Raw genomic sequence first — 24,947 nt, forward strand, 5'->3', positions numbered from 1 at the left:
GGGAGAGGTCCCTTCAGAATCACAGATGCTCAGGAGAAACAGTTGTGGGTTTCCAGAAGAAGTCAAGAGGTTCTCAGAGGCTCTGGGGCAGAGAGGGACTTGGGGTACCAGGGGCAGACTGGGTCCCTAAGAAACCATCCTTACTTGGAAACAGAGTCATAACAGATGTCATTAGTTAGGATGAGGTCACAGTGGCGTGGGGCAGATCCCTGATCAAATAGGACTGGGGTCCTTAGAGGAGGAACACCAGGGAGGACCGAGACACAAAGAGCGGGGAAGGATGGCCCTGTCAACACCTTGATTCCAGACTTCTGGAGCAGTGAGACTGTAAGTGTCTGTGGTTTCAAGACACACAGTTTGTGGTGCTCACAAATCAATATCCTGGGTCACTTTTCTCTGAATCCTTGGAGGGACCTTGATCTCCATCTGCAGGTGGGGAAACCGATGGGCCCAGGTCACACCAGGATGTCTGCAGCCCAGTGACAAGCTGGCAGCAGTGGTTACAAGATGTGTGCTTGACAGGCTCCAGGATGTGAGTGTGTGAGCATGCCTGCATGTGTGAGAGACAGACATGTGTGTGCTCGAGTGAGTGTGTGTATGCACGACTATGTGATAGTGTGTAGGTGTGTGTATCTATCTGTGTGTGACAGGGTATAGGGGTGTGTGTCTATCTGCATGTGACTGTGTAGGTGTGTGAGTGGGTATGTGAGAGACAGGTGTGTGTGACAGCATGTAGGTGTGCATAGGTGTGTAAGTATGTGTGTGACAGAGACACATGAGCACATATAGTTGTTTCCCATGAGGAAGGTGAAAGACTACGATCTTGTTCCATGAGCACAAGTCTTTCTCTCGTCTCTCTGGGGGGCAATCATGATCATTTTTCATTTCATTTTGTTGTTTTTTAACTTTTAAAAAAATCAATTAACATATAGTGTATTATGAGTTTCAGAGGTAGAGTTTCGTGATTCATATGCCAACAAATTAGCAATCTGGAAGAAAGGGATGTATTCCTAGAAACATACAAACCACCAGAACTGAAACAGGAAGATATAGAAAACCTGAACAGACCCATAAGCAGCAAGGAAATTGAATCTCCCAACAAATTAGAGTCCAGGGCCGGGTGCCTTCCCCGAAGAATTCTACCAAATATTTAAAGAAGATTTAATATTTATCCTTCTGAAGCTGTTTCAAAAAATAGAAATGGAAGGAACTCCAAACTCTTTATCTAAGGCCAGCGTTACCTTGTTCAGACAAGGACCCACCAAAGAGGAGAATTATGAACCAATATCCCTGATGAACACGGATGCCAAAACTCTCACCAAGATACTAGCCAATGGGATCCAACAGTCCATTAAGAGGATTATTCACCATGACCAAGTGGGATTTATTCCTGGGCTACAAGGGTGGTTCAACATCCACAAATCAATCCACGTGATATACCACATTAATAAAAGAAAGGACGAGAACCATATGATCCTCTCATTTTTCATTTTAAAAATCTCTCATTGAATAGTCTCCTTTTTCCTTCCCATTGCCTTTTTTGTTATTGTGGTAAAATACACGTCATAAAATTTACCTTTGTGACCACCTAAAGCTGTGCGACTCAGAGGCATCAAGCACACTCACCGGTGTGCAGCCACCACCTTGGCCTTGTCTCATTTTTGCACCTCATGTGCACCCTCCAGCAGTCACTCAGTGGCACTCCCTTCCCCAGTGCATGGCACCCGCTCATCCGCGTACCGTGTTCCCGCAGGCCAAGTGGGACCAGGGAGGAGGAAGCTCTAGGAGGAAGGTGACTCACTCTACCATTGTCCACTGTTGCTCATTGTTGAAGAGGCCAAGCTTCACCCAAGTAGATCAGGGCCAGTCGAGCACCAAGGAGTTCGCCATGAGGCACCTGCTCCAGCTGGGGCTACGGTCTCTGGGAACAGTCCTGCTTGCTCCAGATCAGACGTCAGGACAGTCCCGGGAAGGGCCAGTGAACTCATCCCTACCCTCAACAAGCTCGCGGTGTTAGAGGTCGGAGGGCACGGCATCACCAGCTCACAATTCTACAGACAATTATCTTCTCTGCAGGCTGAAAGGCCAACAAGGACAGAATGCAGTTGCCACAGGCATCTGCTAATGTGTCATCTTTTAGAAACGCACTAACAAAATACAAAAGTGTGTCTCGTGTCTGGTGAAATTCTTATAACTTTGCTTAGTGATACAAATCCAGGAAGAGTAGCTTTCAAGGATGTCAGTGCACTTGATTTAAGATGAATGGAACCGGTTTAGGGAAGAAAGAAAACAGCATGTTTTAAACACCAAAACCCTAAAAATTCTTGTCCCAGGAAATCAGTGACCCCTGTGGATGGGCAGCTGGAATATAGGGTCACTCTAAGCCGGAGAATGAGAACAACGTCTCTATTACAAAGAAAGCATGGACGTAAGGGAATACCAATTGGTAACAATTAGAGACGGATCAGATAGGTGGGGGAAAGTTCAGATCCCCTCTGGGGTATATTTATATATCCTCCCCAGAGCAAAAGGCTCGTTAACCTGTGACTGGCTATCGGCTTCCCCCATCAGTGACCTGATCCAGTCTCTCTGCAAGGAATTTCAACTGTGGATGACTTTACTCAACATTATTTGTGACGATGTCACATTTCCCCCAACTGTCTGGAGCACTTCAAACCCACTGCCTCCAGTAACTGGGCAGACGCTGTGGACTGGCAAAGGGGGTTGGGGGCAGACAATAAGGGATGGTGGGGACTGTGGCAAACTGACAGCCCAGACCTTGGCCACAATGACAGTCATGGCTGGGCTCCAGATGGGGACACTGGCCCAGTGTAGCCAGGTCTGCTGATTTTGCCAAGAGCAACAGCATCTCTGCATTTATATGTAAAATGTCCCATTTTTAAGACATTGTGGGTCAAAAAACAAACAAACAAACAAACAAACAAACAGACATTGTGGGCCAACAAAATAAGCCTGCTGCTGTTGAAGGTGCCTGCACTAAAATCATAGGAAAAAAACAGTGATTTCTCTCTAAGCATTGACCACACCCTCTCTTCTCCCATGAAGGGATGCCCATGCCAGCCTTTGGTGCTGGGCAAAATACAGACATGTGGTCTGCCCTGTGCCTTCCAGTTGGGCTGGACCAGCATCCAACCCCTGCACTACTACCTGTGTCTCATGCCAGGAGCCCCTTCTTGGCCTTGGATAAATGCAAGTGAAGTATGAGGTCACAAGGGAGACTGTCTTCATGATTTGTGAGGGATATGTTCCTGATCATGTGCATGGGGTTCAGGCCTGACTACCAGCTGGCTGGCCCACTGTAGACCTTGACATTCCCAATGCCAGTCTTTCCTATAGAGGCTTTCCTCATCCACCCTTGAGTATTTATTCATTGCCCTTCATAATCAAGACAACGTGGTCTTGTTAACTATATGAGGTCAATGGCTTCCACCAAAAGCACCATTCTCAACACAGGCTCTGCCTCAGGTTCACCTGGCACAGCTGTTACAGGAAACATGCTCAGACCATGGGTCAAAGCCTCTGGGGTGAGGTCCCAGCACCTGTGCATTTACGAAGCTCCTGCTGAGAACACTGGCTCATTGAACTCAGGCATGTCCATGAAATCCTCTCAGCCCACCAGCAAGTCTCCCTCAAAATGTGTCATTTTGTGTCTGCTCATTTGATACTTGGGACCAAAACAAAGTCAATTGAGGATGACCCCTTAAGGTCAGGGACCACATTTCAGCACCACCAACAGCATATGGTTCAGGGAACGTTGGTGATGGAGGCTCCACATTCGGAATGACCAGGGTCATCAGCGGGAAGCTCTCACTAGGAGAGGACCGTTGGTTGCCTGGTTAATAAACTAATGGAACCTCTGGAGGCTCAGACCTGAAGCCCACAGGGCTTTAGAAGGTTCAGGACTATAGAAGAGTCTGTGCACCATGGAGTAAGAGACAGCACTCACCAGAGTTGTTGCCTTAGCTCCGAGATGGGGACATTCGCTGCTGGTATGGAGGCTCCAGTCCCTTCTGGATGTGTCAGCACATGTGAGAGTTTACATGAGCAGACCAAGCCAACCCACGTAATAGGACTGGCCTTGGCGTTCAGACGTTAATCTGAGTAAGCCCCAGCGGTTGATAACCATGACGTTCTGGAAACCAGACACCGTAGATCATTACACAGCAAAGTCAGGCAGGAGGCTGTACCCCGAACCCTCCCCAGTGCCTGGGTTCAAATCCCAGAGGCTGACTGTGGTTCTAGATTTTTTTTTTTGTCTTTTTGGTGGCACACAGGGTCACCTCCACTTAGGCCAGGGCCACCTCTCAGCGTGATAGAGGACACACTGCAAGTGGCTGGGGCCTATTTTTCCAGCTCACTTTGCAGAACTTGATCTTAAAGTGCTGAGATAAGGATAAGGGTAAGGAACAGCTACTGAACTCTGTACTGAACTCTGTCCAGTATTTTTTTTTTTTTCACCCAATCAGGGTAAGCAAGTCAGGGCTGTGCACTCTGCAGAGTAATAGACTTTTAAAAGACAAATTGCACCCATCCCCGGGCACATTACACGAAAACTGTATGGTTAAGCAAACAAATGAAACTAGAACAATAATATCCCATCTCTTTGGCTGGAGGGTAACAGATCCATCGGCGGGCTCTGCAGGCGTGCCTTGTGGTCACTTTGCATAAAGCAAATCTTGTTTGCCTCCTTTGCCTTATCTTTTCTCTGCCAACTTCAAAAGCTCAAGTGAGCCCTCTCCCAGAAGGCTAAGATTTCCAGGGTGACAGATGCAAAGAGCAAAGCAAATGGAGGTCAAAGGCAAAAAGGAAACAGTGTCTCATCTGATTAATGGTTTGAATTTAATTAGTGGGAAAAAAGCTCAAATCAGACAGTTTGTGACTTGGTCAGGCTCCAGGTCCCTTCTTGCAAAATTGCAAAACGTTACAAGTGTGGGTTGGTCTGGGAAGGCTGACCTTTTTGAGATGCCTACTGTTTCTGTGCTGGTCTAATCGGCAAGTGAAACGGGAGTTTCAACAGGCAGATTGGTGATGTTCCAAACTAGTGGTGAAAAGAGGGTGGTTTTAGGGTTGTAAATTCTGAGGTTTTCAGAAATGAAATAAAGTTTTGAAAATATGACAGCAGCACATTCTCACCCTCTAACCCTATGGTGAAGTAGGAAGAGCTGACTTATAGACATTCTCAGGAGTCTGGATTTAAAATTCTTAAAAAAAAAATAAATTAAAAAATAAAATAAAATTCTTACATCCATAAAGGATAAAGCAGGTAGGGATGTTGCCTTTTCAGGATTAAGTTCGGTTATTTGAAGTAGGCCTCACATTCATTCATGCATTCATTCATTCTTCAAGCTCCCACTGCTACTGGGGCAGCCAGCCCTCGTGGGGTCAGGCACAAATCCTCTGCAGAAGGCCCCTCGGGCCCAGGGAGGGCAGTGACTCAGCCAAGGTCGTGCCCAAGTGTGTGGCTGTATCTGGATAAGCATCTCTCATCCTGAGGCCTAGCTACTCCTCCTGGATTTCCCCAATGGCACCTCGCCTAAGAAATCTGCACCCCTAGGACTACAAAATGGGTGAACAGGTAACTGTATTTAAAAAGGGTTGTATTTCAGAGGATTTAGGATACTATTTCTCCACCTGGCTGCACCTTAGAATTACCTGGAGATATTTATTAAAAAAAAAAAAGAAGAAGAAGAAGAAGAAGGAAGGAGATGGATGGCCTTTCTCCAGATGGATCCAGTCAGAGCCACTTAGAGGTGGTGCTTGTGTACTAGTCCTTCTTAAGAGGTTGCTGTGAGCCTGGTGGCCACAGAGGAAGGAACTCGTGGCCTGAGGTGCAGAGCTGATGACTGGCTTAACGAGCTCCAGCATGGATTTGCTCTGAGCCGAAGACCAAGTTCCAGGCCTCTGCCCTGAGGAGAGCACAGTCGTCCTGCTCTCCGGGTCTACCAGTGGAACCCTGGGTCTCCCAATACCCTGCCCCTCTGGCCCACTCCCAGTCTTGTCCTTTCCCATCTCCCAAACTAGTTTCTCCTCTCCCCCCCAAACCCCACTCGAAGCCCCCTGGTGTCCCCCTGCCTCCCTGAACTTCTTTCAGACCTTCATGTTGACCTTTCCCCACCCCACCTGGGCTTCTCGCTGATCAGAGTACCCCCTGGTTTGGACTTCCATTTCCTGATGGTTATATATCCTAGGACTTTCCCTACATTATGAGTGGATGTCATAAGGCACAATAGCTCCAGCTTGAGGATTCTACGTCTGAGGTTTGAAAAATAGAGTTTTCATCCTTATCCCTGTGAATATCCAAATAGGGACCAACTCCTGTGCATTCTGCATGTGATCCTATTATACAAACTTTCTGCCCTTAATCACATCTTCATCCAAAAAGGTGTAGCATCATTTGTCTCAAAAAGACCCTCATAAGTATTGGCTAGCTGGATGGATGGTTGGATGGATGGATGAATGGATGAATAAATGGATGGATAGATAGACAGATGAATAAATGAATAGATGGGTGGTCGGGTGGCTGGACAGATGGACAGATGGATGGATGTGGACGGATAGATGAATAGATGGTAGATGGATGGATGCATGGATGAACTGCTGAGAGCCCCAATTCTGAGGACACATGGATCTGGATTTGAATCCTGATTGAGCCATTTACTAACTGGTGACAGATTTTGCAATGACTCTGAGCCTCAGGTATGGTAAGATAAAGTAAAGGTTCAACTTTAGAGGGTGTTGGTAAAGATGAAATTAAATAATCTTCGTAAGAACCCAGGAGAATGCCTGGCCCAAAGAAAACAACTGATTTTTCTAAGCTGAAAACAACAGCAAGTTAAAAGACCCCTTTTTCTGGTCTCATTTCAGGAGAGAACATTGGCTCCAAGGATTGAGAGTAGCCTCAGAGTTCAGTATAAATATGGCTTAATTGTAACAATAATTTTTTATACCAAAAGGATCATATTTCGTATACAATTCTACAACTTCCTTTATTCCTCAATGATATATCTCACCTATACTACCTGATTCACAATATCTTGTCTGCATCATTTTACAAAGATATGCCATTTTTAGATGTTTTCATGATATTTCACCCACGAACATTCCACCACATGAATAGCCCAGTGGACTTCGGGCTGTTTCTAACGTCTTATAATTCTAGATTCCGATGAGGATCCTTGAACACAAGTCTTCATATTCATTTTTTATGGGGGGGGCAGATAATTGCTGGGAGTGGAATTTCTAGATAAAATTGATGAGGGATTAAGATGATGATTTAAAAAAAAAAATACCAAACTGACTTTTCCGAATGCATTCCAATCATGCTTAAAAGGACCTACATCCCAACATCCCAAATAACTTGGAATATTTGGGTTCTTTTTGATTTTGGACAATCTGGCAGACAAAAATCAAGTCTCCTTTTCCAATGTGTGCCTGTATTTGATTACTAATAATGACGGACATATTTTACACGTAGATTGGCCATTTGTACAGCATGTTTATGAAATGCTTATTTATGTCCCGCTCTTTGCTCATTTTTCTCTTTTAGCTGTTTATATTTTTTCTTTTTTTTAAAGATTTTATTTATTTATTCATGAGAGGCATAGAGAGACAATCAGAGACACAGGCAGAGGGAGAAGCAGGCTCCATGCAGGGAGCCCGATGCAGGACTCGATCCCGGGACCCTGGGACCACACCCTGCGCTGAAGGCAGATGCTCAATCGCTGAGCCACCCAAGGGCCCCTGTTTATATTTTTTCATATTGATATGCAGATGTACTTTCATCATGTGTATCTTAATCATATGTCTGCTGTATGTATTGCAAGTTCCCAGTTATTGAGTTACCCCTCAATCTTCCATTACTGAGCTCCGTGAAATGCAGTGTGCATTATTCTTTTTTAACAGACGCCACTGAACATAATTTAGCTCCTTACTCATAACCTGGTTCTTCTTTACATGTTCCCAAAGTTTGTACAATTGTTGGTCCTCTCATTAAATGGCCCCACTTCGCTATACTTCCGATTACTTTTCTCTACTTTGTTATCTTGGTATTAAAAATTATCTTCTCCCTTCTCCCCCAATTTCCTCAGTACTTTTCTCAGAACTCAGTACTTTTCTCTCTCAGCTACTGCTGGGCAGTCCATTGAGTCTGTCAGAATCATGAGTAAAATAAGAGTCACTGGGTCACGGATGAGGGCCTGCACTCCCTCTTACTCAGAAATCGTGAACTCTATAGCAGTACTTCAAAATCTTGAGTCATTTTGTATTTTCTTGCTAATCTTGGTTATTTTTCAGCTAGTTAAGAGTGCTTAATATTTGAAACTGCAGTTAAGCGAGGTGTTACCATATCCCAGAGGCCCTTAAATAGAAGCCAGTGGCCATGTCTTCTTTCTCATGGGTAGACCAACTGTTAGATCTCAGATGTGATCTAGCCCACCCTTGCCTTTCGCAGCCTCTGAAACCCTCCTACAATGCCCCTAGCCAAGCAGTCCTCTAAGCCCTCTGAACAGTTCCTGTGGTGGAGAGACCTTTCTTTAACCAGCTGTCATCAATCAAACAATATGTGGAACGTAATTTCCCGGAACATCCACCCCATGGTCCTGGGTCTGCCTCTAGCTGGCCTAGCTCTGCATGTGTCTTCTCCACGGGCAGACCTGTGATTGTGATGTAGTCTGCACAGATCTCCCTTGGTGGGCCTGCACCCCTCCCCAGCAAAAACACCCCCTTCCGCCCTAAGGGATAAACACTGGGCTTTCCAAGTCCCACCGGGAATGTGGGGCCAGCCTGGGAGTGCCACAAACTGAGCTGCTCTGAGCTCAATAAAGGCAGCAGACCCGAGGGGCGCCGAGCTCCGGGTGAGGTCATCGCTGTTCCAATCCCATTTAGCCTTCCCCAAACACTGCAAGAAACCTGCCCACCAGGCAAGGCGATATTAAATGTCAGCCTGAAAGGGTTCTAAATCAAGGCAGGTTAGGTGTCTAAGCTTCTTAAATCTTGGCTGCTGCTTTGAATGCTGGCAATTGGCTCTCCTTTCCTTCAGAGAGCTTCTGATTGTTTTGGCAACGTCTTTGACCGTGGCTCCAACGTCAACTCTTCTTGAACCCCCCAAAAGGAAAGAAATACGCACAAAGCAGGTATTTGTTTTTGTTCAACAATCTGGTCACTCAGAAATGAGAACTCAGGCCTGTATGCCCAGATGTTCCCCTTGAGGAGGGCCTGACTCCATCAACCACCCAGCACCGGTGGCTGCCACGGGGGTCCTGAGGCAAAAGGTCTGGTCCGTGTAATGTTCTGGCAGAGGACAGGCTTAGCTAAGCTCGACACAGGCCTACTGAGTCCCAACCCCGTGCAGGGCAGAGGAGGATGAAGAATACATCATTGTGGAACTCATTTGGTTGGCCAAATCCAATGACCACCTTCTCTATAGGTTAAAGAAAAATTGCTGAATACCTACAGACTTGGGCAAGAATACGAACGCTTGGAGCTTCCCCTCTCTGGCCTTGAGGTATTTTCTCATGTGTCAGTGGAGTGAACTGGGCCAGGAAATCTTGAAAGCCAACATCAAACTCAATGCTTTTAGAATCAAGTAGGTCACTTTGGAGGTGGGGGAGGGAATGGGCACCAACACATGTCTGCTGCCTTTACTCCCCCAGTCTATGGAGCATATGTGCAAGGAGATAGCACTGCCCAGGCAGGGATGCCCCGAGGGCCCTCAAGATGACCAACGCTGTCATCACCATCACTATCATCAGCCATCCTTGTCCTCACTCACCTAGCATTTGTGGATGTTTTGATGTAGCTAACACTCAGGATGGTTAGTGATCCTTTTAGAGGTGACACACTGGCTTTCACTCCATGAACATAAAGACCGTGTTTGATATTGACTCTTTTGGTCTTCATCTTGATAACATCCCTTTTTCAAACTCCCCATCTTTCCTTCTACATTAGCACATGGTGTGCACAGTGCGTGAACAGCGTGGAAAGTGGTGCTGGAGCGAGGTGTCTCTTCTGTCGCTGCATGGGGTGATTCTGAGGGAGGATGCAACATGTAAGTACTGAAGCACAGTCTGGGAAGAGACTGGTAGATCCCATTTTGACCACGTCCTGTTGTCTGTGGTGTGTCCCCATTTGCTGAGTATCCAGTAAATTTCCGGCACGCTAATGGGCAAGTAGGGAGAGTTTGAGTTTTCCTCTTTCCTAAGCCAGATGACAAATTTGGACAGAATTATGTGCACAATGTTTTTCTTAATCTCTCTTCCGCTGCTTGTTCATCTATACAAAGACCTTTCAGACTATCATGTAGAATAAGAAAAGGAAGAAGGAAGAAATTTCACAATGTATACATATATCAAAACATTAAGTTATACACCTTAAATATATACACTTTAAAAAGATTTTATTTATTTATTTATTTATTTATTTATTTATTTATTTATTTATGTTTGAGAGAGGGAGAGAGAGAATGCATGTGTGCATGAGCCAGGAGAGGGGCAGAGTGGAAGGGAGAAGGAGAAAGAATCTGAAGCAGACTCTGATCTGAGCACAGAGCCCGATGGGGGGCTTGATCTCACAACCCTGAGATCATGACCTGAGCTGAAATCAAGAGGACCCTCAACAGATTGAGCCACACAGGCGCCCCAAATATATACAGTTTCTCTACGTCAGTGATATTTCAACAAAGCTGTTAGAGAGAGGGGTGGTGAAGAGAGAACAAATCTCAGCATGCCAGATTTTCCCTTCCTTCACTGATATACAGAATAAAAGTATTTTGAAAGAACATTAAAAATATGTCCCCAGGGTCATGGAGTAAAATCAAAGTCTTGATCCGTGTCTGCATTAGAGGCCCCCAAATTCTCAGGGTGACCACATAATTGGTTGTCCAAACTGGATCCCGTTTAAGAATGAAAGGAGACACTAAAGCCAATTAGTAGATGTTAGCTAGCAATCACCTCAACCTAACTGTCCCAGCCCAAAGGGACTTACAATCATCCTTCAAACCTCAGGCCATGGGCTCAGCAGATCTATAACAAATTTCACCAAAGGATAAGTGATAGAAATGAGGGCCAAGAAAGTATGTATGAATTTGTTCATGATTATCTACTACCCTTTCTTGGGAAGGCCTATCTTTCATCTGTGATGACGTTCTTCCCACTTTTTTGTGTGTGTTAAAATGTTCTTTTCAAAATAAATTAATTGATTATGGCGTGAATGGTAGGAATTTGTTGTTTCTGTTCATCTGTTTGTTTCCTTGTTGCTTTTCAAGAACTTAATAGACACAATGAAAGATGGTAAGCCTACGTCAGTCCACCTCATTACAAAAAAATTTCCTGGCCACTGAAATCACCAAATATGGAGCCATTTATCTGGACCTCTCTACCTGAGCAAGGAGAAGATACCCCAGCGTGTTGCCCATTGGCTGCCCTACACCCACACCCTTCTGGGAACCACCCATTCCTCTAGTCACACTGCATCATTTCCTACCTATTGTCTGTTGCTAGTGTTTAACTTGGATCCCCTCCCCACAGACCATTAGAGAGGGTCATTCCCTGAGTCCCACAAGAGCAGAGCACCCCTTCCCCCATCAGCCCAGCTCCAGCCCACCCCCACTCCAAGCAGTGGCAGCTCCTCCATCATCACAGATACTGGAATGTGTCTTAGAACCATCTGGCATGCATCACTATGCAAACGATGTCCTCACTGAGGGAGCCCATGGCCAGATTGCTATCTCAAGACCCCATGTTGGGCTGTTGTTATTTTTAAAGACAGCTCATTCGGCCACTGCAGGGAACTAATTTCTTTTCAACAAGGCCTGCAGCCCTGCCTCTGCAGCAGCACCCATCCAGAAGTTAGGGAAGCCAGACAGAGATGGAGGAGGTGGGGGTGGGGAAGTATGATTAGCACAATTTCTAGGATCAAAGTCCTTTATGACCTGAAAGATCTCAGGCTGTTAGATTATAAATTGGGGTTTAATTAGAGCCTTGTCAATCAACTTTTATCCCTGCCTTGGTTTGGGGCAAATGGTTCTTACTTTGTCAACTCATTAATTAAGTCTTTGGAGAACACAGCTCAGGTTTTTATGTCAAGCAGAGAAGCAGATGTGGGTAGTTGTCCACTCTTAGGCAACATTTTTTTCTTCTTTTGGAGAGTGGAGATGGATTTCAGTTGTTTTAGTAAAATAACCAGATATGTAGAGGTTTAAAAGTCTTGAAGCAAAGATTAAGACATAACTTATTCTAGAGGTCCAAGAGCCTGAGGTTTATATTAACCACCTGACTCTGAGTTCTATTCTGTACTGATACACTTGGGCAAGCTCTTCAGCTTCCATGAGCTTCTCTGTGATAACAGGGTGACAACATCAACTCATGGTATTGTCCTTCTTGTTATTCTTTCATTCAACTACAATTTGCTGGTTACCTACCATGTTATAGGCGCTGGGCTAGGTTCTGGGAATCTCACTGCCAATAAAGCAAAAGCCCTTGTGGAGTTTACACTCTGGGCCGGAAAGGGCCAAGGAAACACACATCAACAAACAAATCTATTATGTGGGGGGCCTGGGTGGCTGGGTGGTAGAGCGTCTGCCTTTGGCTCAGGTCATGATACTGGGGTCCTGGGATCAAGTCCTGCATTGGGGTCCCTGCAGGGAGCCTGCTTCTCCCTCTGCCTATGTCTCTGCCTCTCTCTGTCTTTCATGAATCAGTAAATAAAAATTAAAAAAAAAAAAAGTCTATGATGCAATGCCCAGGAGAGGTAAGTGTCACGAAGAAAAATTGAATAGAGTGTAAGGAAAAAAAATAAGAGGTAGGTGCTAATGATGTTGAGGAGTTAGCACAGTGCCTGGCACATAATAATGGTCAAATAAAATTAGTGATGATGATGGTGGTGGTGATGATGGTGGTGATGTCAGTGGTGATGATGGTAGTTCCTGAAACTCCCTGGCACACCAGATCCCTTCCTTCATTTATTTTTCTCATTGGAAACAACCTTTCAATGATCCTAATTGGGGTGTATGGATGCCATAACTGTGCCCACTTTTTCTTTTCTCAAGTTCAACTCTTTCCCTTAGATTTGGCTAAAGGTTTTGGAATAAGCATTCAACTAGACCTTTATTACAAAGCAACAAACATGAGCAGCCCAAGAAAGCATCCAAACTGCAAAAGAAAGGGGTTCCTTGTGTTTTGCTACTTGGCAGCGAGCTCATCTTAAATCAGAACAAGACTGATTCTGCGTAGATAGGAACTCTTGGAACTAGCTCTCCTTGCTGCCCCGAGCTGCATATGGCTGAGTGCCCCTCAGCCACACCTGTGCCTTTTATTAAATTCTGGGAAGAAAACCCTTGGACCAAGCTGTTCCATTACTAATTTAGCACTGCAAAGCAAAACAGCAATGAGGAATGAACTTCCCTTGGCCCTCTAGGCCTTAGGATAAGTGACCAGCCCTTGGCAAAATAAAAACAATGGTCATTTCCCCACGACGTAGGGACAGTGCAGAACAACCCCATTCCAATGGCATTCCAGGCTGCCTCCCAAATGTGAGGCCCTCATGTTCATCTAGTTTTGGATAAAATCCATGCATTTGCCATCGAGGCTGGAACCAGGCTAAGTTGGAGAATGAATCTTTTTCTAATTTCTCTTCCCGTCTTCATGAACAAAGGCAGGCAGGCAGATAAAAGGAGGCAAAAAGTCACACTTGGGGAACCCATGCTATTTCTCCTCGTCCTGATACATTAAGAGTGAAAGCGTTCTTGCTATCTTAAGGGCCATTCAAACTAATATTCTACTACCAGGAAGGATAAAAATAAAGTTCTGTTACTTGGGGATTTTTCCCTACAGTGAAAACATTTCTAACTTAAGAAAAGAAGGAATTCATGGATTGTTCTGGGATAGCCCATGGGTTTGAGGGGAGTTTTAGAATGAGGTCCCAGAGTGGTGGGGAACCAGGAGAGCCTGAGGGCCCAGCGGGTGGCCTGTCCTCAGATGCTGCTGTCAGAGTGAGTGAACGCCAACTGTTTCTAGCCTGGGCATCAATCAACACTGATTTGAAATCCAGGGAGAGCAGAGCCCGTCAGGTTGGCCCCACGAGAGTGAATGACACATCCCCTCACTGGCCTGGGAGATGTATGAGTCTGCTCATGCTGCCATAACAAAATGCCACAGAATATCACAGACAGTTATTTTCTCACAGTTCTGAAGGCCTCAAATGCAATATCTAGGTGTTGGCTGGGTACCTCCTGGTGAGAGGTTGAAGTTGTCGACACTAACTTCATCAGAATGGGCCCCACCTTTATGACCTAATTTACCTTGATCACCTACTTTAAGACTCCTCTCAAAATGACCACCACATGATAGGTCGAAGCTTCAACATAGGAATCTATGGGAAAGGGGTGGGTAACATTTCAGTACTGGCAGAACTGGGGAGGGGAACTGGCACTTTGAGTGATAAGAAATTTGGAGGGTGGAGGTGGACACTGGGTAAACACAACGATGTCAGCCAGGGGGAATCAGCTGACTTCACCTGGCACAGACAGCAGGATAAATGTGACCTGGTGCCACCTGCTGAGATTCATCCTGGGGGCAGAATGTCCTGCACATGACGGCCATGCAAATGGGAGCTGCAGAGCCAAGGGGTGGACGTGTAGAGAGGAGGGCTCACTGTGCTGGCAGGGGGCATGACGAGGGCTCAGAGTGGGGCCATCAGGCTGAGCATGAACGACATCTCTGAGTCTGGTCAGCCCCCCTGGATCTTCAGGGCATGCCATTTGCCTGCTGTTGTGGGCATGTACCCTAAGTAGGTGTGACCAGGACATAGCATCCCCATTGTAGGTGAGCTCACAACCTTGCTTTTGCAAATGCCAGCTTTCCCAGTACCCAGGCATCCCCTACCCTGCTGCTCCAGCTAGAAACACCTTTCTTTACTTAATACTTATGGATCCCACTTTCCATTCTAGAGTGTGATGCCAAGAAAGGCAGCCTGTGGAGATGCCACTCACAAGCTGGGTGACTCTGGGTGAGTGGCCTCTCAGAGGGACCCTTTTATCACTTCCACGTTGAGGACAGCATGGTGCATCCTTCCTGACCCACTGGCCCAGAATGGGATCACAGCTGATCATGAAGGAGAGCCTCTGCATCCAAGAGCTCTTGACTATAACTCATTCATTTACTCATGTGTTTAATATTACTTTCCTCTCAGGACCTTGGACATTAGTCATTTGCTAATGTACTGTCATTCCAACATGTCATGGGTCTCATGCATCTACAGGATTATTTTAAAAGGTGACACAATCATATTTTTCAAGGCTCTTTGGAGATACCAGGTGAGAGGACTGGTTTAATTCACTGCATTTTAACCAGGGTGACCCATGTTTCAGTGAAGTGAGAAGTTTGTAATGTTTACTATCTTATATCAATTATAGGAATGTACTTTTTATGATAGAAAATTTGGAAAATACAGAACAAATATGGAGAAAATAAGAATCACCAGTAAGGTCACTGCTAAGGAGTGATCACTGATATATATATTTTTTTAATATATTTTTTTAGATTTTATTTATTTATGCATGAGACACACACATACACACACACACACAGAGGCAGAGACACAGGCAGAGGGAGAAGCAGGCTCCATGCAGGGAGCCCGACGTGGGACCCGATCCCAGGTCTCCAGGATCACACCTTGGGCTGAAGGCAGCGCTAAACCGCTGAGCCACCCGGGCTGCCCTCACTGATATATTTTTAAATTACACGGGAGCCTCATCTTCTGCACACACACAGGAGCACACATTCCCAGAATGGCAGACCACACACTGCTCACAGCCACAGGGAGGGAGGTTGTGTCTTCAGGTTCTGCACAAGGTCAGGGAAATTCAAATCAACGGCTCATTATTCCTAACTTATGATCAAATCCCTTCATTTTGGATGCTGACATTACTCCTAACCTTACCTTCTTCTTACAACTGTGGTGATACATCGCCCACAGCCTTGCACGAACTTCTGTGTGTGTCTCAGATTGTTTCTGGGTTCAGCTGCTAGAAGCAGAATTACTGGATCTAGGAGTGAGGGATTTAAGTCTCTGGGTCCAGATCACCCCCAGCAAGTCCTGGGAATTAGTGCTCTGGGTGGGAGGGCTCCACTTGCCCTGAGCCTTGCCATCTCTGAGTGTGGCTGCTGCAGATCCCCCGGGGTTCCTGGCTCCAGCCCGTGCTGGCCCACCGTGAGCCCAGGGACCTCCTGCTCCATCCTTTCTGCCCGCACCCTCGTCGGCCAGAACCCCCCTCGCATGGCACCTTCAAAGCTATAGGAGTGATGCTGGGGTGTGCTAGGACAACAGGGGTCACGGATATTAGATGCTGGTGAGCCAGCCAGTCTTCCACGTAGAGTATCATGAACCTTTCAGTGAGGACAGCCAGAAAGTGGCAGAGCTGGAATTCAAGCCCGGGTGGTCTGGCCTGGAGCCGGATTCCAACCATGTGTTCCAGATCGCAGTCCAGGGCCTAGCACTGGGCGCCCAGCAAAGAGCGACACAGGAGAAATATAGGAGCCAAGGAAGAAAACAAATACTGAGCTGCAGATGAAATAACCTCACAGCGTGACCATGGAGAAAAATCTAGAAGGAAAGGGTGCAGAGTTGAAGGACAGGCGGGGCCCTGGGACGGCTGTGAGACCCTCGCTGTGGGCAGTGTCACTGGCTGCAGGGCTGGGAGCCCATGGCAGCAGGCGAGAGCGGTGGCAGGGAAGGCAGCGGGGAGACAAAGGCCACACAGTGCAGGTGAGAGAGGGTGCAGGTTTGGTCCAGGGTGGTAGGCACCCAGGCGGGAGCCGATGCCTGGTCCCCGACCGGGCTGGGCTGGGAGGGCCAGAGCAGCCCTGGAGGTGGCCAGCGCCGTACTGGCCCGCGGGACTTGGCAAGAATGCAAGGAGAGCAGACATTGGGGCTGGGAATCCAGAGTTCAGGCTTCAACGGAGGAATCTCCAAATCCAAGAATCCGAAGGAGTAAATCCGACAGCGCAGATAGAGTGCAGAGCGTGGTGCCTGGCACCTAGGAAATACTCAGAAATATGAACCATTTGGCAGGTTCTGGAATACCTTGTGGTGGGCGGGGCTCCGCACCACGCAGCCTGCGCAGCGCTATCTTTTTATCATTGGCGGCCTCCTTGCATTTATCTCCCGGTGAAAGGTCCAGGAAATATGAGCTGTGGCTCGATGAGGACCATCCCAGGCAGTCAGGAAAGATCAATGCCTTGTTTGAAGGGTGAGCTCCCGGGGTTCACACCGCCTGTGCACTCTGAAACCTGATCATTACCGTGTCTTTATGAAGATAGAATCCTTGACAGGTGATTATTTTTGCTGTCCCACTTCATATCAAACATGCCAAAGATTAGTCACTTGTTAAGGGCCGGCTGCTGACAGAGGAGGGTGGAAGGGGCAGGCCGGGATTCCCACTGCTTTCTCCGGGAGCTGATTATGCTGAGCACTGACTTCCTCACCCCAGAGCCTGGGCCACAGACAGTGGGGTGCGGGGGGCCTGGGGCTCTCCGGAATGCCCCGAAAAGACTCTGCAGTGGTCTCTGGCCTTCACAGGCTCCTACTGACCATTCAGGTCTCAGCTGAAATGTTCCTTCTTCCAGGAAGCCTCCCTGCCTGGGCCAGATGAGGCTCCCCGTCAAGCACTCTCAGGCAGTATCTGCTCCTTTTCTTCCAACACTCTTGATTCTTGCACCGATTTTATTAACCATCTGTTTTAACTTGTTCAGCACTCGTCTCCCACATGACGAAAGCTTCCTGGAGGAAGGTCTGTGTCTCCTGGTTTCACTAAACCCATCCTGGAGGCTTACACATGGTAGGGATCGGCTGTTAACACGGTCTGCACAGAACGGAATGGGAAAAGTGGGATTTGTGAGCAAATACCAGTACAGTCACCACTCTGGGCCTTTTTGACGTAAGAGATTAAAAACAAAACAAAACAAAACCCTAGATGACAGGCGTTCACTAATAACCTAAAACCACTGGTTCCAGTCTGTGGGCTACAGATGTTAGAATGAGGAAGAGACAAAATTATTTTAAGGGGTCTGTGAATTCAAGGGGTCTGTGAATTCATTTGCTTTATTTAAATTGTTTTATTATGAAAATTTCTATAGTAAGCAGGCAAATAGTATGATGAGGCCCTGTATACCTGCCAACCACGTCCCAGAGTATACGACTTCACCATGTGCCCCAGGCTTCATGTCACTTCTTCCCTATATACTTAAATATGCACCTCTAAAAAATACAGATGTTTTCTTATAATAATAACAAAAGCATCTTTACAGAAGATACTGTCTAACCCATGGGAATTGGATGATTATTATTATTTTTAAAGATTTTATTTATTTATTCATGAGAGACAGAGAGAGAGAGGCAGAGACAGAGCAAGGAGAAGCAGGCTCCCTGTGGGGAGCCTGATGCAGGACTCGATCCCAGGGCCCTGGGATCATGTCCTGAGCTGAAGGCAGACGTTCAACCACTGAGCTACCCGGGTGCCTTGGATTATTATTATTTGAAGCGCGTGTTATTGCAATGGTGGTTTTTCTATATTAAAAGTGCTACAAATTCACAAAGGGCTTTTTTTTTGACAGAGGTATACTTCCATAATTCACAGATATTACAAGTACAATGGCTATCCTGGCAGGGGGGTCTGTGACATTTTATGACATCGTTCATGAAAACGACAAAAAACTGGTCTAAAACCTCATCTCCCTCCTGGTATGCTCTGGGTGGAAATTGCAAAGAGAAGCCATCAGAGAGGCTTGGGTTTCTTTTTCTCTTACTACCTCTCTCACCCCCACCATAGAGCCGTCCCAGGAGAGAAACTGGAGCCAGACGGGAGGAGACAGGAAGGTGGCGGTGGCTGTTCAGGGGGAGAACAGTCCAGAATTGACTTTGGTTTTCAGACTGGAAAGTTGGATTTCGATTCCAGCACGTGGGATCTCTAACAGATAACTGAGTTCTCGCCTGTCTGTTGCTTGCTAACTGGGCCACGCTGCTGGACTCACTTCCTCCAGGCTCCCATTCAGTCATTAGCAAAATGAGGATAGCAATTCCAGCCTCCCACCCGCTGTCGTCGGGGTTAAAGACCCAACTGAGATTGCCATGCACATTTTGAAGGCGTGCCAATGCCCTACCCCGATCGGGCCTTTGTGAAGGGTCCCTTGGTCATCCAGTGCCTTGGGGCCTTGGTGAGCATCCTCCCCCATCCCACTCAACCAGTGTCTCAGTGGCAGCAGCCCCACCACAGGCTGGAGCATCTGACCCACCACCAGAAGCCCAATCCATCTAAACGATTGCAGCAGCCAACTCTTCTCCTCCCCCACAAAGACCAAATGGCCTTGGGAGGATTGGAGCCAAACCCTGCCCCCAGCACACAGCCCAGAGCCCAAAAACTGCTAACCCCCCATGGCAGCTGCCTGGTCCCAGGGCAACCTTTTCTACCCCGGCTTCTCTCTCATTTGAGAACCACCCGAGGAGGTTTCAGAAAGGACCTGCACCCGGGCCCCATCCTGGTGATGCTGGGGTAGGATCTCTGGCACTGGGGGCTGGGCATTGGGACCTGTTGGAGGCTCCCCATGTTATGCCAGTGCATAGCTAGGGGTGAGGGCTAGTCAGCTAATCAATCACGCAGAGCAACAAACTTGACTGTTCAAATCAGGGAGAAATGAGTCAACTAAATCTGTCATTTGATCAAATCATGTTCTGACTAAAAAAATAATACAAAGTTTATCCAGAGGGAGATTGACCCACAAAGGTCAAACCAACCACCACTGGCCTCCAATTGTCAATGGAAGAGATTCCAGGGGGTGACTCACCATGAGAACCCGGCTTGCTCTCATGCACATGGAGCTTCACCCGGCCCGCCACGGCTGCTCTGCAACCACGCACACGTCCATCAACGGGCAGCGGAGGAGCTTCATTCAGGAGCGCACTACAGAGTGGCCAACTCAGACGACAGAGCTCCATGATTGCCTCAGACGGCTCTTGAAGCATCGTGCGAAACCAGTAGAGCAATTTGTAGAATGAAAGTACAATAGGAAACCATTTATATGCAGCCTAAGAATATGCAGAACAACCTTCATACTGTGTTCTGGATGAATCCACATGTGGCCAAATAGAAATACATGCACAGGAATGATAGACGTCAACATCGAGGGAGTGGTCAAGTCTAGACAAGAAAGACAGGGCGATGGGACCACGGAGAGGTACATGGAAGATCTCCAATGCATCAGTAACATTTTCTTTCACAAAAATAATGTCCAAACACACAGGGAAATGTTAGTGTTGGTTAAGTCTGGGGGGCACAGATATGGTGATTGGTTACTTTATTCTCTGTACTCATCTGTATGCTCCAAGTGTTTCAGATTTTTAAAAGACCAGACATTCCTTGTTTCCTGAGCTGGACTTTAGAGTATAGATCTTTCCGGTTGTAGATCTAAATGAGGATTTTACACATCTCTGTTGAATGTCAACCCTCTGGGTCCTTCATTCCAACTTAGTACAATTAATTTAGTTCATAAACATTTATAATGACACCTGCTAAATGCCAGGTCCTAAGTTGCGGGTTTTTAGAGGTGCTTTGGACATAACTGTCTACTATCATTTGAATTATTACTTCCTCACGCATCTCATGAGAACGGTTTCTGAGCTTTGTGACTTCTACAGTTTAATGAAATGGTTTGTCTTCAGCCAAGTAGATATATAAAAATAATGAGTAGGTCTGCTACACAACAGCATGCATATGGTTACCACCACTGTGTTGTGCATTTAAGAATGGATAAAATGGTAGATTTTATGGTGTGTGGTTTTTTAAAAAAAAAATTTTTATTTCTTTATTTGAAAGAGAGCAGGAGCAGAGGGAGAAGGAGAAGCAGACTCTCCACTGAATAAGGAGCCCGATATGGGACTTGATCCCAGGACCCTGGAATCATGACCTGAGCTGAAGGCAGATGCTTAACCAACTGAGCCACCCAGGTACCCCCTAGGGTAGTTGTTTTATTTTATCTATTTATTTTTTGCAGTAAAAAAGAATAGTGAGTAGGACAGGGCTAAGTGCAGAGCTCTGTGGCCAGCTACTAGAGACTTCTCTCCATGTTAACTTTGCCACCCTATTTGAATATGTGCACACGTGTGCACTTGTATATGTCTGTATGCACAACATTTTACATTCAGAAATGTAGCCCGAGTTCTAGATGGTCAGTTGAGGAAAAAAAAATCTTGAAGCATCTTGAAATATTTTTAATGTGTTTGGTGAGTTAGTAGAAGGGAAAAAAAATAAGCGTGGTTGAGCACAGATTTTCCCATGTCTGTTGTGAAGTGTCCTGTGTGACAGTGTCATGGAGAAGAGGAAAGCCTGGGACAGCCTTCCTCAGGGGGTGGAGGGAGGGTGGCCACGAGGTTTTCCCTCCTTGCTTTTCACCTGGTCACCTGGCCAAAGGTGCTCATGTGCCCTGCTGACAAGGAGACCTTCCACTACAGCAGGTGCCTCCTTCGTTACCTCCCCACCCCTCCTTCTTCCGGGATTTTATACTTTTACACTCATCTCTTCCTGTTTGACTTTCTTTGCTGTGCTGCTCTATCAATATTTAGTTTCTAAATATTTAGTTTCTAAATTGCTGTCCTTGTCCTGTTTAGCCAGAACACTTCATTCCAACAAGTCACATGTAAATTCATTCATTCAGCACAGAGGTTTTCAGCCCTGCTGTGAATACAGTCACCTGGGAAACCTCTATAACATACCCCAGCCCCAGGGCAGACCACTCAAATTAGAATCTCCAAGGCAGGGTCCTGGACTGGATATTTGTCAACAGCTTCCCGGATGAGATTACTATGCAGTCAAGGCTGAGAAATGTGGATTTCATAGATATCAACTGAATCCCTCTGTGCACCAAGATGGGACTGTCAAGGGGGGTGACAAGGAGGCCTTCCTGGAAGAGGTGGCAGGCTGCATTTCCCAGAGCACAGCAGCAGCACCCATCCCACAGGCTCCTCGGGGAAGGGACATCCATGTTGCTCATCATGTGCTCGCGTCTACCTCTCTCCACCTGGAAAGTGGGCAGGCCCTGCGACTGCTTTGGCTGATAGACTGATGGAGATGGGACGCTGCCTTTCCCTGTCCTTACCTGGGCTCTGCTTCCTCGAGGCGGCTTCTGTCTACACATTTCCTGCAGCCACTGGTTTTATTGGACCCCACCATTTTTTATTTTGATAAGTGGGTTTTTTTCATTTTCACTTAGGTCACTGTAGTTTTAAAAAGTGTCTCTTGAGACTTCTTGGATCACAGGTGATTTAGAAAAGGAGTATGTCTAGGAGGACCCACTGGGGCACTCTTGCTCAGAACCCAGCAGCCATGAGGAGGGGAGCTAGGGACCTGCTGGCAACCAAGCTGAACAGCCAGATAGCCCCTGCTCAGGCCTGTGACTGAGCCCCTGGGACAGCCTGCACTCAGGTGTGTGTCCCCTGCACCCTACGCTATGCCCCAGGAGAGCCTAGTGTTCGCCATGCATGCCTGCAGAGGCTGGTGGACCCAGCTGTTTGCCTCGCAGGTTTGGGCTCAGAGACAGGCCGGGGTCAACTTTGTTCTAGAAGGTGCTGGGACATGGCTTTTCAAGGTTGTTTCTCCTACTTACTCTTGCAGATTTCATTTATGATTCGGTGAACGTCCAGTGACGACAGTCTCCCTTCTCAGTAGCCACACTGTGAGTTGTCTCCCAGCCAGGCCCCCAATGTGGTGGCACGTTAGACCCTCACCAGCATCATTTATCGGCCTCTGGCCACATCCATGGTGACTGCTGGGTGTTCTCAGAGAAGCTCTGCAGTAATGTGAAATGCAGACGCACTTGACTCAGGACGTGGGGACCATGCATGCTGCAAAGCTGCCCTCTGCACCCACGCCACCTCTGTTCCCATGCTCCAGAGCAGGGGCCAGGTCTTCCTGGTTGATCCCCTCTCTGCTCTGAATGGAAGGATGGATCTGAAGTGCTCTTATGACTCAGGTCTGGCCCCTCAGGGTATCATCATCCAGGCCAGAGTGATTGGTTCATGGCACGTGGTCCAACGTGGCCGATCAGCGCCACAGACTCCGGTCCAGGACTTGTGCAGAGCTTGACATTGTTCGGGGATAGCCTTGCTCCTTCTGGGGAGAGCTGGAAAAAGAGTGAGACCAAACAAAGCTAAGCAGAGATGAAGAGAGCCGGAGCCTGCAGGACACAGCGTGCGGCCACTGGATGGAAGCACAGCTGTGGCAGGACCAGCCGGGGCTTTCTCCTTCCACACGTGGTCGTTTTGCCTTAAACCGGGCTCAGGTTTGGTTTCTACCACTTGCAACTAGAAGACTCTCAGGGACCCACATGTAGGCAGTGCTCACTGGTCACAGGGTGATTCCTCTCAGGGTCACTGTGCATCCTCGTTTTCCTGGGGTGGTCCCCGTGCCACCGTGGTTCTGGTGTAATTATTAGCAGTGCCCCCTTTACCTCCTGGCTGGATGATAAACCATATGGCTGCTCTTCCAGTTACCTGTCACTGTGTAACAAACCACCTCAAAACTTAATGGCTGAGCCCAGCCACTGTCTTATTTGCACACAATTCTGCAGGCCGGGCTGGGTTCAGGTGGTTATTTGTTGTGGCAGCTGGCAGGTTGCCCTGGATCGGCGTGCTGGGATGGCTGTACCTCCCTCTGTCCATGTGGCCCCTCTGTATGGCCTCTCCAGCAAGTGGTGGGACCTCTTAAGTGCCAACTCCGGGTTCCTAGCAGTATGAAGGATAGGTTGCCAGAGTCTCTTAAAGGACAGGCCTGTGATGACCACAGCCTTCCTTCCACTTTTGTTTAGCTGAAATGGCCCGGGTTCAAGGAGAGGGGACAGACAGGGCTGTGGGTCTCTGCAGTTGTGGCTCTGGGTGAGACTCCCAGGTAGTGCACCATCAAGGTGACCCAACCACCTGCTGTCTGGAGCCCAAACATGAGCCTCGGTCGCCCCGTGCCAGAGCCATGAGCTCAGTGAGTGGGGAGGGCATGCTACTTCCCACCTTTCATGGCTCTGGCCTCAACACAATGAATTCAGAGACCCCTCCTGAAAGTGCCAGCCCTAGGAACATCCTCATCAACTGCAGGCTGGTTAGAAATGAGACTCCCAGGCCCAGTGAACCAGAATCACATCATCACAAGACCCTCGGGGGGACACTGATACACCACCAGGCAAGAGAAACTCTGACCACACTAGATTTCACGCTATCTTGGAGGACTCACAGCCAGATTTTCCAAGAAACCACAGGGTCCAGGCAAAAGCCATGCCACTGTGCAAACCACATAAGATGTACCCGGATATCAGGCCCAATTTTTTGCCCCCAGATCTGCCCCAGATGTGAGGCTTCTGCTCTCATCCACGGAGCAGAGGGGCAGCTCAGTCTAGAATAACTCTGGTCCAGCGCGCCCTGACCTGCGCTTCCATCCTCCCTTCTGTAAAGACAGACACAGGGTGGCTCTGCTGCCCTCCAGGCCCTTCCAATCCGAAGACTCTGGGAATCCAGGAAATCCCAATTTAGATACATGACCTTGGAAGCTGGCAACAGAGAGAGTGGGATCCGGAAGGCCCTGCCATTGTGAGCACGAAGTCTAGACGCCGACAGGGAGCCACCAAGGCAGGAAAAAGTGAAAGTCCCCTTTTCTCAGCAGTGGCCTTCCAGGAAGTAATAACCAGGCAGGGCTCGGCAAAGCCCGCCAGGGCCGCGGTCCGGCTACCGCGGGGCACGTCCAGCGCGCGGGTATTGTCCTCTGGTGGCGGTGCGCGTCCAAATACTCACACACCCAACCTAGTGCTTCCTCCCCGATAACGGCAGCAGCAGGAGCCGCCCCCGTGTCATCCTGCACAAACAGGTGATGTTTATTTACTGCGTGTAAAAGAGCCATCTGA

At 47.5% G+C, this 24,947-nt stretch overlaps 2 long non-coding RNA genes across 4 annotated transcripts; one reads left to right on the forward strand and one right to left on the reverse strand.

Moving 5' to 3' along the window:
* Window positions 1–24,830, forward strand: LOC144310300 (uncharacterized). 3 transcript variants are annotated; one of them, XR_013376025.1, is made up of 7 exons: window positions 1–327; window positions 9,059–9,152; window positions 9,446–9,604; window positions 9,967–10,066; window positions 14,963–15,021; window positions 20,882–21,012; window positions 22,676–24,830. It is a non-coding gene; the product is annotated as an uncharacterized LOC144310300 (long non-coding RNA). The 3 variants fall into 3 exon arrangements; XR_013376024.1 differs by lacking the exons at window positions 20,882–21,012; window positions 22,676–24,830 and having other exon boundaries at window positions 15–327; window positions 9,446–9,523; window positions 14,963–15,750; XR_013376023.1 differs by lacking the exons at window positions 20,882–21,012; window positions 22,676–24,830 and having other exon boundaries at window positions 16–327; window positions 14,963–15,745.
* Window positions 10,465–24,947, reverse strand: LOC144310301 (uncharacterized). Its single transcript, XR_013376026.1, has 3 exons — window positions 22,668–24,947; window positions 19,854–20,206; window positions 10,465–17,875 (listed from the first exon to the last, which is right to left on the reverse strand). It is a non-coding gene; the product is annotated as an uncharacterized LOC144310301 (long non-coding RNA).

This window comes from Canis aureus, chromosome 3 (assembly GCF_053574225.1).
Source record: "Canis aureus isolate CA01 chromosome 3, VMU_Caureus_v.1.0, whole genome shotgun sequence".
Taxonomy (NCBI): domain Eukaryota; kingdom Metazoa; phylum Chordata; class Mammalia; order Carnivora; family Canidae; genus Canis; species Canis aureus.